This window comes from Bos indicus, chromosome 4, assembly GCF_029378745.1.
Source record: "Bos indicus isolate NIAB-ARS_2022 breed Sahiwal x Tharparkar chromosome 4, NIAB-ARS_B.indTharparkar_mat_pri_1.0, whole genome shotgun sequence".
Taxonomy (NCBI): domain Eukaryota; kingdom Metazoa; phylum Chordata; class Mammalia; order Artiodactyla; family Bovidae; genus Bos; species Bos indicus.
In genome coordinates this window covers 55,856,660-55,873,981 of record NC_091763.1, presented here as the reverse complement: position 1 = coordinate 55,873,981, position 17,322 = coordinate 55,856,660, and the positions used below count along the sequence as shown (strand labels likewise).

Sequence of the window (17,322 nt, the reverse complement as noted above, 5' to 3'; positions counted from 1 at the left end):
ACTGGAGTGGATAGCCTTTCCCTTCTCCAGGGAATCTTCCCAACCCAGGGATCAAACCCAGGTCTCCCACATTGCAGGTGCTTCTTTACCAGCTGAGCCACAAGGGAAGCCCAATATGGATCTCAGTTCAGTTCAGTCGCTCAGTAGTGTCTGACTCTTTGAGACCCCATAAGTTGCAGCACGCCAAGCCTCCCTGTCCATCACCAACTCCCGGAGTTCATTCAAACTCACATCCATCGAGTCAGTGATGCCATCCAGCCATCTCATCCTCTGTCGTCCCCTTCTCCTCCTGCCCCCAATCCCTCCTAGCATCAGAGTCTTTTCCAATGAGTCAACTCTTCCCATGAGGTGGCCAAAGTACTGGAGTTTCAGCTTTAGCATCATTCCTTCCAAAGAACACCCAGGGCTGATCTCCTTCAGAATGGACTGGTTGGATCCCCTTGCAGTCCAAGGGACTCTCAAGGGTCTTCTCCAACACCACAGTTCAAAAGCATCAATTCTTCGGCGCTCAGCCTTCTTCACAGTCCAATTCTCACATCCATACATGACCACAGGAAAAACCATAGCCTTGACTAGATGGACCTTTGTTGGCAAAGGTAATGTCTCTGCTTTTGAATATGCTATCTAGGTTGGTCATAACTCTCCTTCCAAGGAGTAAGTGTCTTTTAATTTCATGGCTGCAGTCACCATCTGCAGTGATTTTGGAGCCCAGAAAAATAAAGTCTGACACTGTTTTCACTGTTTCCCCATCTATTTCCCACCCAACAAGCAGGGTGACAGTATACAGCCTTCTACAAGCAGCAAATAAGGATGAAGGAAAACAGTGGAATTTTGTTGGTCTAGTTTTCAGATGGTAAAGCAATAATAAAAATCAACTTCAGACAGGCATTTTCACTGATATTTAGAAATTTTTTCTGAATAAATTATGAGTAGATACTGGAAACATAAAGGAAAGAAATATAGTGAAATAACTGAGTAAATAAATGGAATCCTGGGTTCTTTAAAGTCTATAGGGCACAAAAAAATCTGCCCAGCTTCTGTTCCTTATACCTTGGCTAGTATTCTGCCATACGATCCATTAGAGAAGTGTTAAACTATACTAAGTTAAGCTCCTAGAAAAGGCACTGTAAGTCAAAATAATATACAGATTTTTTTTCATAAAGGAATGCAATAAATAGGGGTATGTTTTTAACCAATAGCCTGATGTCCTAACATTTTATAGAAATGACCAGAATCACCACCTGATCATAAATGAACTATACATAGAATCAGTCCTGTACAGGACACGGCAGGTTATAGTACTGTAAAAACAATATGAACAAATTAAAATATTTTTGTCAATAAAATTTTATTTAAAAATTCATCTAAAGAGGGGGTTATGAGGGTATAAAGAAATAAAAGAATTAGCACTCTCAGCAAAAAGAGTTGCTCCTTGGGCTCAAGCGGTAATTTTCTGTACTGCAGCAAAATCAAGAAGTCGATTATTGTGTAGTCCAAGTGACACATATACCAATCATCTGTAAAGCTGAATTAAATTTAGTGTAACTTTAAATATCACAATACCCTAGCTCCAAGGAAGAAGGCGACAAGCGAACTTCTGTGGTATAGGTTGCAAGCTTTCAAATGGGGCAAAAGACTGAGTAGATTGAAACCATGGAAATGCTTTGCATATAGTTGACATTTACTAAATTAACAAATATGAATACTCAAATCATAACCAGTTATACTAAATGAGAACCTGTAACAATATGTAATGTTAAATACATCACTAGATTGCCATTCTAATCCTTACATGGGGCTATGGTTAAGAACAGGAGTTCTGGAATCAGAGAGACTTAAAATGTGATTCATGTCTCCATATCACACAGTCCTTTACCTGTGTGATATGGAGACAACAATGATAGCCGCACTTAAGAGTTGTTTCCAGGATTAAATGAGATAATGCATTTATAATGTTTGACCTAGTATGTGGTACTTGGTAAATGCTCAAAAAAGTGGTAGATATTGTTAGCTATTAACATCCTGTTATATTATAAAATCCTATGTGGTTTGTCCACTAATGACCTTCCTAAATGTAGTAAAAGCAGAATTTGCCTCACACTATTCCGATAGATCTAGTAAACTGGGTAGAACAAAATTTGTAATAGTCTTTTAAAAGGTGCTTCTTATAAACTTTCTACCTGAATAGAGTATTCTGAATCATTTAAGTTGATTCAACATTCAATATGAAAATGAAAGTCACTCAGTTGTATCCTACTCTTTGTGACCCCATGGACTATACAGTCCATGGAATTCTCCAGGCCAGAATACTGGAGTGGGTAGACTTTCCCTTCTCCAGGGGATCTTCCCAACCAGGGATTGAATCCAGGTCTCATGCATTGCAGGCAGTTTCTTTACCAGCTGAGCCACAAGAAGGGTTTCCCTGGTGGCTCCCAGTTGTGGTCAGTGCCCCTGACACTGCAATAGGCCATGGTCAACCCACGTCTCTGCCAGAGACTCCTGGACACGCACAGGCAAGTCTGGATCGGTCTCTTGTGGGGTTACTGCTCCTTTCTCCTGGGTCCTGGTGCACACAAGGTTTTGTTTGTGCCCTCCAAGAGTCTCTGTTTCCCCAGTCCTGTAGAAGTTCTGTAATCAAATCCCACTGGCCTTCAAAGTCAAATTCCTTGGGGATTCTCAGTCTTTTTTGCCAAATCCCCAGGTTGGGAAGTCTGCTGTGGAGCCTAGAACTTTTGAAGCAATGTGAGAACTTCTTTGGTATAATTGTTCTCCAGTTTGTCTCTTGCCCACCCAGCGGCTCTTCCCAGATAGTGGATGGTGCTAGTGGTAAAGGACCTGCCTGCCGACACAGGAGATGTGGGTTCAATCCCTAGATCCCCAGGAGAAGGAAATGGCAATCCAATCCAGAATTCTTGTTTGAAAAATTCCATAGACAGAGTAGCCTGGTAGGCTACAGTTCATGTAGCTGCAAAGAGACACTTTTTAATATAATTTAATATAATGGAATCGGAGAAGGCAATGGCATCCCACTCCAGTACTCTTGCCTGGAAAATCCCATGGCTGGAGGAGCCTGGTGGGCTACAGCCCATGGGGTTGCTAGGAGTCCGACATGACTAAGCCACTTCACTTTCATTTTTTACTTTCATGCACTGGAGAAGGAAATGGCAACCCACTCCAGTGTTCTTGCCTGGAGAATCCCAGGGACAGGGGAGCCTGGTGGGCTACCATCTCTGGGGTCGCACAGAGTCGGACACGACTGAAGTGACTTAGCAGCAGCAATATAATGGAATAACTTAATAACATTGTTGTTCAGTCGTTAAGTCATGTCTGACTCTTTGCAACCCCATGGACTGCAGCACGCCAGGCTTCCCTGTCCTTCACTATCTCCTAGAGTTTGCTCCAATTCATGTCCATTGAGTTGGTGATGCTATATAACCATCTCATCCTTTGCTGCCCTTTTCTCCTTTCGCTTTCAATCTTTCCCAGCATCAGGGTCTTTTCCAATGAGTTGTCTCTTCGCATTAGGTGGCCCAAGAATTGGAGCTTCAGCTTTAGCTTCAGTCCTTCCAATGAATATTCAGGGATGATTTCCTTTAGCACTGACTAGTTTGATCTCCTTGCTGTCCAAGGGACTCTCAAGAGTCTTCTCCAACACCACAATTTGAAAACATCAATTCTTCAGTGCTCAGCCTTCTTTATGGTCCAACTCTCAAATCTGTACCTGACTACTGGAAAAACCATAGCTTTGATTGTACAGATCTTTGCTGGCAAAATGATGTCTTTGCTTTTTAATATGCTGTCTAGGTTTGTCAAAGCTTTCCTTCCATACAGCAAGTGTGTTTTAATTTCATGGCTACAGTCATCTTTTGCAGTGATTTTGGAACCCAAGGGAAAAAAAAACCGTCACTGCTTCTATTTTTTCCCCTTCTATTTGCCATGAAGTGATGGGAGTAGATGTCATGTTCTTAAGTTTTTTGAATGTTGAGTTTTAAGCCAGCTTTTTCACTCTCCTCTTTCACCGTCATCTAGAGGCTCTTTAGTTGCTCTTCACTTCCTGACATTAGCATGGTATCAACTGCATATCTAAGGTTGTTGCTCTCAGTAATACACTTAATCCATTTCAAATTTCTTTGGTTTAGCTCTGCAATTTTTTTTTTTGTTACATCAAACATATATTTACAGTTTAAATACTAATCACACAGTGAACAGAACATCCAAATAAATACTACCCAGGTCAAGAAATAACACTCTGCATCCTAGAAACACAATCCTCCCTGACAACATCCCCTACCCATTCTGTAAAGGCAGCCACTGTCCTGATTTTAGTGATAAACATTCCCTTGGTTTCCTTTTATAGTTTTCCCACCATGAATGTTTTCTGAGTAATAAAGTTTCACACTACACATTTGCTTTTGTGACTTTATTCTTTCACTTAATATAAATTTGTGAAGGTCATCTGTGTTTCTATAATTTAATTCAGATTCATTGCTGTGTGGTAGTACCTTTTACACAACACATCCCATTGTGATTTTGATGAGAATGGCACTGAGTCTAAAGATCATTTGGGAAGAATTAACATCTTTACAATATCAAGTCTTCCAATGCATGGACATGCTATTATTCTCCATCTACTTAGGTTTCTTTCATTGTCTCCAAATAGCTTTAACGATTTCTCTTAAAGGTTCCATGTGTATTTTATTGGATTTATATTTCTTGTTAGCTTAAGAAATTTCTTGTTAGCATCACTTTTTTCCCTATGGATAAACCCTCTTTATTTTTTAAAAAAATTTAGTTTTTCATTGTTGGTTACAGAAATGCAACTCATTTTGTATAATGATTTGTATCCAGCAGCTTGACTAAGTTTCTGTTATTTCAATTGCTAATCTGTATATTATTTTGAGTATTCTAGTCTAAGTACATAGTTATATGAAATCTGTGAAAAACAACATTTCTTATTTCTTTTCTTGTCTATCCATCCACCCACCCACCCATCCGTCTATTTTTTGCCTCACTGCTTTTCCCAGGACTTCTGCTGTTCAGCTGCTAAGTCGTGTCTGACTCTTTGTGACCCCACGGACTAGAGCACACCAGGCTTCCCTGTCCTTCACTATCTCCCAGTGTTTGCTCAAACTTCAGGCCTCTTAATACAGTACTAAACAGGACTAATACAAGCAGTTACTATTTTGTTTTCAGTCTCAGGAGAGACATTAAGTGTAAGTTCACAATTAATATATAATTCACTATTAAACACAATGACTGTGGCAGGTTTTATATAGAAACCTTGATAAAGCTGAAGAAGCTCTTCTTATACTTTGCTACTTCCTTTTGTAAAAAAAAATTTCACAGAATTCTGTTGGATTTTATGAAATGCACTCTACTCAGCTACTGAGATATGACTTTAATTTGTTTACGTGATACAGTACACTCAATTCTGTAGTGTTAAATCAAGCCTGCATTATTGGGAATAATCTGATTTGGTTTTGATAAACTATCCTTTTTATACATTATTTGTTTTATATATGTATATATAACTGGTTCTATCTGTGGTGGTTCTGGTCTATAAAGTCATCACAATCACTGAACCATGCTCCTAAGGGAAACAGAAAATTATGCCTCTGATTACAATACTTTAATTATCAGATCAACATATAACTTGGATTTATGTGTATTTCTGTTTAAAAGTAACTTATTTAATATATATTACAATGCATCAACACTGAACTCACAACCAACACCATTATAACTCATGCCTAAGGGAGGCATGGAGAAGGCAATGGCACCCCACTCCAGTACTCTTGCCTGGAAAATCCCATGGATGGAGGACCCTGGTAGGCTGCAGTCCACGGGGTCACTAAGAGTCGGACATGACTGAGCGATTTCACTTTAACTTTTCACTTTTCTGCATTGGAGAAGGAAATGGCAACCCACTCCAGTGTTCTTGCCTGGAGAATCCCAGGGACGGGGGAGCCTGGTGGGCTGCCGTCTATGGGGTCGCACAGAGTCGGACACAACTGAAGCGACTTAGCAGCAGTAGCAGGAAGGGAGGCATATCTAATACAGTACTTTCTCTGTAAGGTGTAATACAGCCTTCTTGTTTTTAGATACACTTTGTTTATGCTTAGGGGTCACTTAAAAAGTAAAATCAATAAAAAGTGCAAAAAATGTACTCTAAATAGACTGAAAATGGGACATTTTTATACTTGAGAATTGAACAATAAGGAAGAGCTTGCCTTGCTCAACTTCAGCTAGGAGGTGTATGTCAGATGACTTAAATTTTTCGCCACACTGAGCATGTCCACAAATGAGACTGAAAATACCAAGGGTGTACTGATTTTGGAATTAAATTTTATTGATTAGGTGAATTTGAAGATACGGAATTTTTGAGTAATGAAGATAAACAGCGTGTACACCCACCCCCACACACATACATATTTGCAGCTATGTTCACTCATTATGCCAGCAAATTTGGAAAACTCAGCAGTGGCCACAGGACTGGAAAAGGTCAGTTTTCATTCCGATCCCAAAGAAAGGCAATGCCAAAAAATGCTCAAACTACCACACAATTGCACTCATCTCACATGCTAGTAAAGTAATGCTCAAAATTCTCCAAGCCAGGCTTCAGCAATACGTGAACCGTGAACTTCCTGATGTTCAAGCTGGTTTTAGAAAAGGCAGAGGAACCACAGATCAAATTGCCAACATCTGCTGGATCATGGAAAAAGCAAGAGAGTTCCAGAAAAACATCTATTTCTGCTTTATTGATAATGCCAAAGCCTTTGACTGTGTGGATCACAATAAACTGTGGAAAATTCTGAAAGAGATGGGAATACCAGACCACCTGATCTGCCTCTTGAGAAATCTGTATGCAGGTCAGGAAGCAACAGTTAGAACTGGACATGGAACAACAGACTGGTTCCAAATAGGAAAAGGAGTATGTCAAGTCTGTATATTGTCACCCTGCTTATTTAACTTATATGCAGAGTACATCATGAGAAACGCTGGGCTGGAAGAAACACAAGCTGGAATCAAGATTGCCGGGAGAAATATCAATAACCTCAGATATGCAGATGACAGCACCCTTATGGCAGAAAGTGAAGAGGAACTCAAAAGCCTCTTGATGAAAGTGAAAGTGGAGAGTGAAAAAGTTGGCTTAAAGCTCAACATTCAGAAAACGAAGATCATGGCATCCGATCCCATCACTTCATTGGAAATAGATGGGGAAACAGTGGAAACAGTGCCAGACTTTATTTTTCTGGGCTCCAAAATCACTACAGATGGTGACTGCAGCCATGAAATTAAAAGACGCTTACTCCTTGGAAGGAAAGTTATGACCAACCTAGATAGCATATTCAAAAGCAGAGACATTACTTTGCCAACAAAGGTTCGTCTAGTCAAGGCTATGGTTTTTCCTGTGGTCATGTATGGATGTGAGAGTTGGACTGTGAAGAAGGCTGAGTGCAGAAGAATTGATGCTTTTGAACTGTGGTGTTGGAGAAGACTCTTGAGAGTCCCTTGGACTGCAAGGAGATCCAACCAGTCCATTCTGAAGGAGATCAGCCCTGGGATTTCTTTGGAAGGAATGCTAAAGCTGAAACTCCAATACTCTGGCCACCTCATGCGAAGAGTTGACTCATTGGAAAAGACTCTGATGCTGGGAGGGATTGGGGGCAGGAGGAGAAGGGGACGACAGAGGATGAGATGGCTGGATGGCATCACTGACTCGATGGACGTGAGTCTGGGTGAACTCCAGGAGTTGGTGATGGACAGGGAGGCCTGGTGTGCTTCGATTCATGGGGTCACAAAGAGTCAGACATGACTGAGCGACTGATCTGATCTGATCTAATCTGATTTTTAATTTCAGTTTTGAGTACTCAGTATTTATATACACAGTCAGGATATGGGTTAGATTAATAAATAGCATCTGTGAACGCCTCTCTGAGTTTAGCATTCTTTGTTAGGATGTGCTCTTTAAATTCCCTCCCAAGACACCTATGACTTTCAGATAGCCTTTCTCAGATTATACTTTTCATGCTTTCTCTCTTTCCATTGAAACCTAGGACTTATTAAAGCTATATCACTTTCTACTGAAACATCCCTCTGAAAATAAACATCAAATTCAACCACAATATACAATTTGCCACCATTAAGAATGTTGAAAAGAAATGTGATATAGGCTCTGTAACTTCATTAAACAGTTGTAATCAATTTTGTGGTCTACGGCAATACTGCTGGAACGTGTTAGTGTTCTCTGGAGACTACTCTGAGGCATTTGAACACATTTTTCTAAATGTGCACTAGGCTGTAAGAAAGCAAGCCTTTTTTAGACATGCCAAATGTGATTCCAAAGAGACTGAGGAAAAACAAAGTCATTATGCCTTATGAGAAACAATGGGGAGGGAGGAGGGAGGAGGGTTCAGGATGGGGAACACAGGTATACCTGTGGCGGATTCATTTCGATATTTGGCAAAACTAATACAATATTGTAAAGTTTAAAAATAAAATAAAATTAAAAAAAAAAAAGAAATGGCTGAATTTATTAATGTTGGTAAGGTAAATATTTAGAAGATATTAGATTTTCTTACCAGGAAAATCTATAGAACAGATTAACAGTCTGATCAGTCAGGAAACAACTGGTTTTCTACAGGACAGCTAATTGAAATACAGTTAGACTGGTTCCTAATTTCAATATATCGGAATCCTCTACATTTACATTCTGTAAAGTGATAAAACATACTTATTAAAAGACAAAGTTTGGTTAGAAAGCTTGTTATGGTTTCTCTACATTTTATCGCCTCTTTCAAATGTTCATTTACATTCCTCAGTGAATTTTCACTTTGCTTTAGATAGATTTATGCAGAGAACCTTAAAACTGTATTATTTAGAAACATTTTAAAATTTAAGAATTCAGTCTTCAAGTTCACTTACAGTTTCTCAAAAATGTTAAGTAAAAATCTTGCATGTAAAAATGTATAGGCTATTCATACAATAACTTTCTATTTAAATTTCTTTCCTATGTTGATTTTTACTCAATACTGCCTTTGTTCTCTTTTCTAAACCAGTTATAGTAAAAGATCATATTTCTTTATTCCCTCCCCCTCAATTCCCATCTGTATTTCTTTACTCCTGTCTGCCTAGGTGTTCAAATGATAACTTTCTATTTAAATTTTCTATGTTGGGTTTTACTTAATATTGCCTTTGTTCTCTTTTTCAAAACAATTATAGTAAAAGATCATATTTCTTTATTCCCTCCCCCTCAATTCCCATCTTGTTGGTTAAGGAGCTTAATAAGGAAAATACTGGATTTTATTTCCGACAAAATTTTCTGTCTGGCATGTTGCCAGTGTCAACAACAGAATCTTGAACACCTCAAGACATTTTAAGAGGGAGCTATAAACTCTAAGTAAAATGTTTTGCTTGTTACATAAGAAAACCTGGCAATATTTACCCAAGTATACAGTTTTAAGCAGGTTTTCAAAGTGCTGTCTTCAAAGCCATCGGTATTTTCCAGAGTCCATTCAAGGGCCAACAAAGGCAGACGTGGGAGATATTGGGTGGTGACAACTTCTATACCTTTTGCCTGTACCACAAAATGTTTCCTCTGAAGAAAATATTCTATGGCTAAAATGTTGAAATCAATAATCCAGGCCTTACTTATTACCCTACTGGTTTGATATAGAGGAATGGGAAATTGGATTTCCATATAGTATCTTCTTCAGGAGAAAGAAAAGAAGAAAATGCACTATTGAGAGTTAGTATATAAAATACCACTGTCACTCTGAATTCATGACAGTCATATATATGAGAAATTTTTTTACAATCCAACTTTTAGGGGTGATAGATAACAAATAAGTGTGTAAAATTTATTACTAGATACCCTGGATCACATTAAAAATCATTTAGTTCCACCCATCTTCCTGTCTTAATCATTTCTTCAAGGAAAAGCAGAAAAAATTGTTAAAACAGAAAACTTCTGATTCTGATTGATGGTGTGGTTTATTATCATTTATTAACATTTAGAGAATACCCAAAGCCAGGATTGAACCTGGGTCTCCCACATTGCAGGCAGATTCTTTACAATCTAAGCTACCAGGGAAGTCCAGCATTTAGCAACTTGTTCTTAGCATTTCATATAGTCTGTTTCATTTCTATATATATCATAAATCCTTGAAATGATTCTCAACCATTACTGATTTTGATGGCAATATGTAAAACCAGACAATAGCTTCTCCTTCACATTTAGATAGTAACAAAAAAAATATACTAGAAGGAGATTAAGTGTGTGAGTAAAGGTTGTTTATAGGCTAAACAATCTGAACTATGTAGATGAAGTCAGGCTTTAATAAAGAAAAGTGTTAGCTCAGGGAGTTAATGATTTATATCTGAAGGGATAGTTTTTCCCAAAGTGCATTTCACAAAATAGTCTTAGAAGATGCTTCTTTGTCGATAGGGCAAATGAAAATATAGTCTCTTTTTTTTTGAAGAGCTACAGGCATGTAACCATATAATAGCTCTCTAATTAAAAAAACTCAACTTTAATGTCCAAATCTGTTTTGTTGACAAACCCGTTTTAAAATTATATCTTACTCATTTTTGACTTCCCTGGTGGCTCAGATTGGTAAAGCGTCTGCCTACAATGCGGGAGACCCGGGTTCAAGCCCTAGGTTGGGAAGATCTCCTGGAGAAGGAAATGGCAACCCACTCCAGTATTCTTGCCTGGAAAATCCCATGGATGGAAGAGCCTGGTAGGCCACAGTCCACGGGGTCGCAAAGAGTCCAGACATGACTGAGCGACTTCACTTTCACTTTACTCATTTTACAGAATTTCCTGGGAAAAACAAAATTTTGAGACTGGAGATAAAGAATTCATGAGAAAGGCATGGATATCTAGTTTTTAAGCAAAACATATGGAAAAAACTGAAAGGATAACCCAGAAAATCCATATACAGAGATCACAGCAGGCTTATGAAGAAATAAGTGAAAAGATCTCAGCCATGGCTTCACATGAATGCCCAGATTGCTGCCCTTATTGACAACATTTTTTGTGTTGCCATCATGGTGATCACTGTCATCATATAACAATGGCCACTATATCAGCAACGTAAAATTTTTATGAGTAGGTACTATTACTCTCATTTTACAGATGAGGGGAATGAGGCTTAGAGAAGTTAAATACATATTGAAGGTCATTTGCTAGTTAAGTGATTTCAGATGGAAGTAAAATCTGACTCGTAGTCTGAGCTTTTAACAATTATGCTGTCTCCCACAGAAGGAAGTACCAGTGTGGATACAACTTAATAGTTGTCCATGCATAAAATAAACATGCTATGGAATATTTACTATAAATGTAGGTCCGCATTCTAAAAACAAGCTAATCACATGTATTAGTTTTCTATTATTATGTAATAAACTACCACAAAGTTAATTTAAAATACAACCTAATTTTGTAGAAGTTCAGGCATGCTTGGCTGGTACTCTGCTCTGGGTGTGATAAAGCTGAAATCAAGGTTTCAGCAGAACTAGGCTCTTATTTAAGAGTTTTGTGAGGGGAGAATCCACTTCTAGGCTTATTCAGGTTGTTGGCAGAAACCAGTTCCATGTGGATGCAGGACTGTTTTTTTGCTGACTGCTCAACTTCTAGAGGCTACCTGTATACCATGGCTCATGGCCAACCCCATTTTCAATGCCAACAGTAGCACGTTTATTCTTCTTATGCTTCAAATCCTCCTGAGACCCTCCGTCCCCCTTATCTTCTGTTGCATTTGGAAAAAGTTATTTGTTTTTAAGGGCTCATGTAATTAGATTAAACCCACCCAGATAATCCTCCTGTCTTGGTCAACTGATCAGTAACATTACCAGAAAAAGACTGAGATCGCTGGAGGGAGAGGGATTTTTGCCTCCTTCAGACTACTTTTAGACTCAAGATGCAACATCTTGCAGATTTTAGACCTGCCAACCCCTACAATCATGTGAGCCAATTCCTTAAAATACATCTGTCTGTCTCTCTGTATACATTCCCACACACTATATTAGTTCTATTCCTCTGGAGAACACTAATACACACTTCCCAACAGAATCCCATGCATCTGGTGGTCAAGATTCCTATTTTCATGTAGGGCTACCCAAGAGATGAGAAGGAGTTTCAAAACACAGAGGAACACCAGTGGCATATCCCTACTAACTGTTCCCTAGCAGCATACCACAACATATTGAGTTTCCTTGCTCCCACGTAAGTCAATAGATAGACTGAATTATTGGTCTTAATCAAACTAAACCTCATGAAAGAGAAGCCTATCAAGATTCCTGGCAAAGAAACTTAAAGGTTTAAGATACTCTAAAAATGCGAATACAAGGGAGTTAGAAACAACACAACATAACAGATCTGACGCTTCTATTTCTAGTAAAAACATTTTCAGCTAGATTGAAGCAAAAAAAATTACTAAATCAGATTGGGCAAGATTAGAAAAATTCAAAATTATAAATAAAGTTAACTGAAATGCAGATTTATATTCACTCATGACCTTGTCCTAAGTGATTAACCTACATTTCAGCATTTTTTAACAACTCAAAATTTTATGACAGGTAATGATTCTTTAAAGGCAAGGGTCTAGTGCTTGAGTAAGAATACATTTTATATGTAATGGGAATTTTTTAAGAGTTACTATACTCTTACCTGTCTTCTTAAAAATAACTTAATACCTTTTCTTGACATGAGAGATATTCATCATGACTGTTCATCATTTTTATAGATATATAGGACTCTATTCCTACAAAAAAAATTGCCTGTTTCTAGAATTATTTGTTTTTCTCTAAGATAGTTGTCTTTTCTCTGTGTCACATTTTGTTATTATGTAACAGACTCTTCTGTTTTCTTAATGTTTCTTATCTACTATGCTTTGAAAAATTCTCCCCTTTATTTCCTCTTTTTCATTTTTGTGTATGAAGGCCTCCTTCCATGGCAATTACTTGAACTGATCTCATCTTTGTTCAGAGTGGTTAAACTCAAGTGGGTTAAAACTAGATACATTGTCTTTTATTAACCAGGGTAAGAAGCCAAAGAGTAGATAGAGATATCAGATTCTCACTGTTTTCTCAAGATAAAAGTATCACACACAACCCCTCCACCACCTGAGCCCCACCCTTTTAAAGCCTTTTCTTAGTCTGCTTCTAACATTTTAATCCTTTTTCTCATCGGGATCACCCATAATGTTGTATTTATCCTACTCTAGATACTGTGGGCCAACATCAAAGTACTCAATAGTACACAGAACTGAAAAGATATTGTAGGGATAAAAAGAAAATAAAGGAAACAAAGTACTACTAATTTCCCATTTCTAAGCTCAATTAAGTTTTCTTTGTTCTAAAGTCACAGTTAACTTAATCAGGAGATTGGCATTATCTGGGGCTTTGGTTAAAATTCATTTTATAGTCTCTTTTAAGAGAATTCATTCATTCATTGATTTACTGTGTTTGCAACTCATTGCAGTACTCTTGCCTGGAAAATCCCATGGACAGAGGAGCCTGGTAGGCTGTAGTCCATGGGGTTGCAAAGAGTCAGACATGGCTGAGCAACTTCACTTTTCACTTTCACTTTATGTGAGTTGGGAAGATGCCCTGGAAAAAGAAATGGCAACTCACTCCAGTATTCTTGCCTGGGAAATCCTGTGGACAAAGCAGCCTGGCAGATGACAGTCCCTGGGATTGCAAACAGTCGGACATGACTGAGTGACTAGCACTTTCTTTTCAATTTATGTGCAAGGTTACTGTGTTAAGCCCCTGAGTTAAAGCAGAGAATAACAGAATTTGAACATCTGTCCTCCTGAAGTACTCACTAGTACACGGTTTAGAAAATTGTAATGGTTAGGAAGATTGTTATAATGACCCTCGGGCAAGTTACTAAAGTGATTAACTTAATTCTTTTGCAATTCTCTAATCCTTTCTTAAAGTTCTCAACTATTATTAAAGCCTAAAGAAAACCTGGTTTTTAGACACAGACACAAGTTCTCTTCTGATTTTACGATAGAGTAGATTAATTTACTGTGAATTCTGTAAAATATACAGACTTTCTTGGGTTTTCAAAACTATTTCTACCTTTGGGAATATGTATTCAATCTAGAGCTAATGCATAAAAATACCCAGATTCTGGGAAGAACAGGTTTCCCCTCTTAGCAGTCCTTAATGCAAATAAACATTGCCTAAAGGCTTAGAGATTGTGTGAGGAAGACAATGTCATTCTGAAATACCTTACTACTCTACACTCACATTTATAGTTTAAAAGCTCTATGCTATGACCTCTACTGCTACTGGTTTAGATTAAAGTTAACATAGGTAACAATGTTTCTTTGAAGGCTAAAAACCACTGCATTGGCAAACTGAGGTAGAAAAGAATCCAGCTGGCTAAGGTTCTTCAACAACTTATATATTTCAAAGAAGGCTTCCATCGGAGGTTCATATTACATCTATGGTCATGTTAAGACCACACTCTTAATTTTAAAATATTCTCCAGATGTAAAGCAATTACTCTCATACTTTCTATATCATATTACTCAATTGTTTCCATATTTTTCTTTCACTTATTCAAATATATACTAATTACTGTATGCCAGGTATTTCAAAATTCTCCAAGCCAGGCTTCAGCACTACGTGAACCATGAACTTCCAGATGTTCAAGCTGGTTTTAGAAAAGGCAGAGGAACCACAGATCAAATTGCCAACATCTGCTGGATCATCGAAAAAGCAAGAGTTCCAGAAAAACATCTATTTCTGCTTTATTGACTATGCCAAAGCCTTTGACTGTGTGGATCACAATCAACTGAGGAAAATTCTGAAAGAGATGGGAATACCAGACCACCTGACCTGCCTCTTGAGAAACCTATATGTAGGTCAGGAAGCAACAGTTAGAACTGGACATGGAACAACAGACTGGTTCCAAATAGGAAAAGGGGTACATCAAGGCTGTATATTGTCACCCTGCTTATTTAACTTATATGCAGAGTACATCATGAGAAACGCTGGGCTGGAAGAAGCACAAGCTGGAATTAAGATTGCCGGGAGAAATATCAATAACCTCAGATATGCAGATGACACCACCCTTATGGCAGAAAGTGAAGAGGAACTCAAAAGCCTCTTGATGAAAGTGAAAGTGGAGAGTGGAAAAGGTGGCTTTAAGCTCAACATTCAGAAAATTAAGATCATGGCATCTGGCCCCATCACTTCATGGGAAATAGATGGAGAAACAGTGGAAACAGTGCCAGACTTTATTTTTCTGGGCTCCAAAATCACTACAGATGGTGACTGCAGCCATGAAATTAAAAGACGCTTACTCCTTGGAAGGAAAGTTATGACCAACCTAGATAGCATATTCAAAAGCAGAGACATTACTTGGCAACAAAGGTTCGTCTAGTCAAGGCTATGGTTTTTCCTGTGGTCATGTATGGATGTGAGAGTTGGACTGTGAAGAAGGCTGAGTGCCGAAGAATTGATGCTTTTGAACTGTGGTGTTGGAGAAGACTCTTGAGAGTCCCTTGGACTGCAAGGAGATCCAACCAGTCCATTCTGAAGGAGATCAGCCCTGGGATTTCTTTGGAGGGAATGATGCTGAGGCTGAAACTCCAGTACTTTGGCCACCTCATGCGAAGAGTTGACTCATTGGAAAAGATTCTGATGCTGGGAGAGATCGGGGGCAGGAGGAGAAGGGGACGACAGAGGATGAGATGGCTGGATGGCATCACTGACTCGATGGATGTGAGTCTGAGTGAACCCCGGGAGTGGGTGATGGACAGGGAGGCCTGGCGTGCTGCGATTCACGGGGTCGCAAAGAGTCAGACACAACTGAGCGACTGATCTGATCTGATCTGATGATATAGTTATAAGGCAAAGTTACTAACCTTAAATTTACACAGAAGGAATATAATTTAGGTAACTGCTCTATTAATAAAATATCATGAATTATTTTTACATGCCTTTCTATAAGTACAGCTGAACTGAGAATGGGAAATACACACAATATAATAAATATATAGTACTACATGAGAATTCAATTCAGTTCAGTTGCTCAGTCGTGTCCAACTCTTGACTACCACTTCAAAAAACATCATAAATAATATATGATTTGGGAACTGAGGTTATCTGTTCACTCCTCCATATACTGTTCTCAATATGACTAATTTGGCTATTATCAGTATAGTAAGAATAAGCATAGTAACAATGTGTTATTAAATTTGGTGCAAGAAAATATTCAGAACTCCGTGTAATACTGGGACTAATCTAAAGATTCCAGCTCTGTCTATGGCAGATCCATGGGTAGGCAGTTTCCATGGGCCAAGTGAAGCAAGGAAATGGGTGAGAATCAGGGAAAAGCCATGCCCTCCAGTGACCAGCAGCCTGTGACTACAATATCTATTGCCTGGTGAAACAGAAGTGGTCAGGCAGGAGTGGGCTGAAACTCAAGGCAGTTGTTTATTGATTACAGGGTTTCAGCTATTTTATCTCTTTTAAACAGCAGCTTCCCCATAAGCTTCATGGTAGAAGGTTTAGAAAGTCAAAGACACTAACCCTCTTCTTCACCATAAATCCTATCTAGGCCTAAGTACTAGATCTCAGAAAAATTTTATATTTCCTTTGTTTCACTTAATTAACAGCAGTCTTCCAATTTACCCATACTTTTGTTTCCCCCTCTTAAATATGCTTTCAAACAATATTACAGCTATACTTTCTCAAAAGAATGAGAGTATAAACAAAGTAGGGAAACTGTTAAATAACACATACGAAGGTATTTAAAAACTGGGATTCATGTTTTCCCCTGCACATGCCATTATCAGTTATACCACTTATTGCACTATTGTCTTCATGAAAATAACTGAAAAATTAAAATAATACTGTGATAAGGAGCTTAGTTATCCATCTTAGTACAATGGGGACAAAGATAAAATTCATTAAACCTGCTTAAAGCCATGAATTTTCAACCTCCCAGTTTCATACTTACTGGGTATGCAAAAAACAGAAAAGCTAAATTTAAACTGTGTACTCAATTTTAAATTATTAAAGAACATGTAAAACATACTGGAAATATATTATCACCAATGCTGATTAAAACATGAGGTATAATAATATTATTTTTTAAGGGAATGGGAATGAAAGATCTCTTACAACTTTCCAACTTTCTCATATGAATTCACTCGACTCTTTTGAAAAGCAATTACCTGCCCTCAAAGAGTTTATAAGTGTCTACAGGTCCAATGCCATTGAGCACACTGACAATCTAAGTGAAATTAAATCTGTCCCACCTCTTTTCCCTTGCTCTTGTGTATTTTGATGTACCAAAAC

The 17,322-nt window shown here is 38.2% G+C and overlaps 1 protein-coding gene across 1 annotated transcript in view; it reads right to left on the bottom strand.

Moving 5' to 3' along the window:
* The window catches only part of SAMTOR (S-adenosylmethionine sensor upstream of mTORC1), a 78,070-nt gene that overhangs the window by 14,887 nt on the left and 45,861 nt on the right, over window positions 1-17,322 (bottom strand). The window lies entirely within an intron of this gene.